The sequence below is a fragment of the Dipodomys ordii genome, unplaced genomic scaffold, assembly GCF_000151885.1.
Source record: "Dipodomys ordii isolate 6190 unplaced genomic scaffold, Dord_2.0 Scaffold34, whole genome shotgun sequence".
NCBI lineage: Eukaryota > Metazoa > Chordata > Mammalia > Rodentia > Heteromyidae > Dipodomys > Dipodomys ordii.
The window spans coordinates 10,140,487-10,144,252 of NW_012267250.1; the positions used below are offsets into that span (position 1 = coordinate 10,140,487).

Consider the following 3,766-nt stretch of genomic DNA (forward strand, 5'->3'; position numbering starts at 1 on the left):
GTGTGTGTGTGTGTATCAGTTCTGAAGCTTGAATAAGGACCTGGTGTGTGTGTGTGTGTGTGTGTGTATCAGTTCTGAAGCTTGAATAAGGACCTAGTGTGTGTGTGTGTGTGTGTGTGTGTGTGTGTGTGTGTGTCAGTTCTGAAGCTTGAATAAGGACCTGGACTCTGTCCATGAGGTTTCTTTGCTCAAGGCTAGTGATTACTAGTTGGGCCATAGCTCCACTTCTGGCTTTTTGATGGTTAATTGAAGACAGGAGTCTCTGTCCTACTCGGGCTGGCTTTGAACCATGAACCTCAGATCTCAGCCTCCTGAGTAGCTAGGATTACAGGCGTGAACCACTAGTGCCCAGCTTGTACTGGTTATTTCTGAGATAACCTCTCACCTTTGCCCAGGTGCATGCCTGGGGTGTAATCAGCCTATTTTAGACCTTCCGATCATAAACAGGATGACAGGCATGCACCACAACACCTAGCTGCTTTATTTTTCATTGAGTTAGAGACCCATTAACTTTTATGTCTGGTGCAGCCTACAGCCACAATCCTTTTAATCTCGCCTTCCCATATGGCTGGAATGACTGGTACACGCCACTGTATCCTACTATTGGTTGAGTAAGCATCGTGCACGTCTGCCTAGGCCGGCCTTGAACCTTATTCCTCCCAATCTCAGCCTTGTAGGTACCTAGAATTACAGGCATGAATCACTAGTAGATCACTTGCAAGTTAATATTTATTTATATAATAATATTTTCTTTATACAATGTGTTGACCTTTCTTTATTTTTTTAAAAGGAAGTTTTTTTCAGCACTGAAGATCATGGATCCATGCTAGGCGAAAGCATGCAGCTAATGTAAAGTAGTCTAAGGTATTGAATGCTTTGTTTATATCACAAAGATTTTTCCCATTGTATTTGCTAGTTATTGGTTTTGAAATATTACCACTTTTATATATTTATCTTAAATACAGCCTTTTTTTACTAAGTTATTTATTAAGTCAAACAGTGTTTCAGAAAATTCCCTTAGGCTTTACAGTCTGCAATCCAATTATCCTCAAATAGGATTCAATTTGTCTATTCATTTTCAATAATTTCATCTATTATTTTTGCCAGGATTTCCAAAAGTGTTAAATTATATTGACATAATAGACATTGTTATTTTGTTCTTGATTTTGATGAGAATGCCTTTATTGTTTTGTAATTATTACTAGGCTGATGTCCTGTCAGAGTTCACTTCTTCTTGCTTGACCACAGTTGCTGACTCATTCCATTTCACAACTGTTTTTGTTCACAGCTGTTCTTGCTCTGCTGGGATGGCATTAACTATTTACTCCATCCTGGAAGGAACATGGACCCTGACTTCCTTTGCTGTACACCCACAGTCTATGGGTCCATCTTTCCTCCCCTTCTCCCTAGCCTAGTGATGTCATCTCCCCAAGAGGAAAAGGTGGATATTTCTTATCTACTCCCTAGAGGGTCATAGACTATTTAGATAGCATGGGATATGTAACCCAAGTCAGTTTCAAATGGTTGACTCACTGTTCACAGTCATCTTACCTTTCTTTGTGTTTTCTTAAGTCTTCATTGATATTTAATGGGAAACTGAATGATCTGTATCAGGACAGATACCTTGATGTTATCAGGTCCTTAAAGACTAGCTATCACTCTCAAAAGTGAAAGCCTATGAGGTACATGATTAAATGATCAGTTTAGTCATTTCATTAGTAGTTAGTGAAAAAGCCAGGAATATTTCCACGGGTAAATTTTGTTTTTAATGAAGATCTGGTCAGTGAGTAGGGAAGCTGGAAATGGAAAGTCCATGTCTGTCCTGGCTAGCAGGGCAATCTGTCAAACATTATATAACTTTGTTACAAATATGCTTTTTTTCTCATAAATAAAAGCCACATTTTCTTCCCAATGTCAAAAGAAAATCCATTTATAAAGATGAATTCATTTTTAATTTTCTTTGTCTTTATAATATGCAGACAAGATACAATTAAGTTTAGGTAAACATGAAAAGAAATTGTAAAAAAAAAAAAAAGAAATTATGGATCCTATCTTCTGAGTTTCAGTTCCTTAATTTAAAATGATCTTTTGGAAAGAAGGAACACATGAATAAACAAGTTTGTTATATGTATTTCAAGTCATCAAGTTTTCTTTTACTTTAAATGTTTTTATATGAGTCCTCTTCTAAATGTACAATTGTACATTGTCAATTGTAGCAATACATAAACTATTGAGATTGACAACAGATGTTGACTATCTTGGAATTTGGGTGTTCACTAGCAAGTTCACCCATCTTAGGTGTACATTCAGTGGTGCTATATTAGAAACAAGAAAAGGAGAATCTTGTTTAAGTATTAGTATAAAATCTCTTTCAAAGATCTTTATTAATGTAAAAATGAACTTAAATATTATGAACAATTAAATTACTATGTTAGGCAACAAAGAGATACAAGGGGATATGGAACACATTGTATGTCAATTTTTAATTATAAAGATGAAAACATGAATATAAACACCTATAAAACTGATAATAGACTTTACATATTTCAGTTAATTTTCTGAAGTATTATTTGCTTAGCTGAAGGCTATTTCTTTCCTTTTAGCAAGTGATGTCCTAAATAAAGACCTATCCTTTCTGTACGGAAATTTTTGTTTAGTTATAAAGTAGTGGTGAACTGGAATTGGAAAACATACTTGAGTGACTGGGCCTAAAAATAGCAATAGACTTTGTAATACAAGGCTTTGGCCAATAGAAAGTACGTGTATCTTAAAGACTGATGGAGATATAAACTGTTGTTTCCAAAATGTAGTGATATAATATTTGTAAAAGTGAATTATTATAATAGTATACACACAGTCGACTGTGTATTGACTTCAATCCAAGCCATTGTCTTCAGCTTCCTTAACACTTTGGAGAAACTGAGACTACACAGCATAAGTGCCATCTAGTGGTAAAGGGTCTTCTTAACTCTGCTAGTAATTCAAAGAAAGGACAGATTTATATTTGGAATGGTAGTGGTAGGCTTTATCAATAAACAAACAGATCTTGGAGAAAATATATTTCTTACACAAGCTAATTAGGTATCTGAAATATAGGGTGCATTTACAGGAAAAGGAGAAAAATGTGTGCCTCAAGTAAATGGCTTCTGTAGAGGAATAATGAAATATTGGCCAGGGAAAAGAACTGGTTCAGAATGGAAAACTAAGGAGAATTCTGGCCTTTATCCTACAGGCAATGAAGAGCAGTGGCCATCCATTAATACTTACTTAGCAATTACTAGGTGCCAAGTGCTGTGTTAAATTTTGGGTATAAAGTGAGAAAATAAACATGGGACTAGATTCTCACAGAATTTAGTTTAGATAATCCTTTCCTTTTTCTAGAAAAGGAGTGGAAGTGAGAGTTGGACACTTGGGTTTGTAAACCAGCTCTGGCACATAAAGGAAGTCATTTAGCCACCAAGTTTGTAGAAGTGAGAAAAACTGTCTATTTCATAAGGCTGCATTAAGGAGAAAACTATATAGTATGTGTAAGGCATGAAATGCTTTTCTCAAACTATAAAGTTCTATACAAATATAGATCATATGAAGTCAAAGCAGACACTCTGAAAACATTACAGGATGGAATAGGAGAAACCCTAGGTCTCCTTGGCTCAGGCCGAAATTTTCTGAATAGAGACCCGGAAACACAACAAATCAAAGAAAGGTTGGACAAATGGGATTGCATAAAGTTGCAGAGCTTCTGCAGGGCAAATGACATAGCTAGCAA

The 3,766-nt window shown here is 35.7% G+C and overlaps 1 protein-coding gene across 1 annotated transcript in view; it reads right to left on the reverse strand.

The window, feature by feature from the left end:
• Positions 1 to 3,766, reverse strand: part of Rtkn2 (rhotekin 2) — a 57,334-nt gene that overhangs the window by 39,450 nt on the left and 14,118 nt on the right. The window lies entirely within an intron of this gene.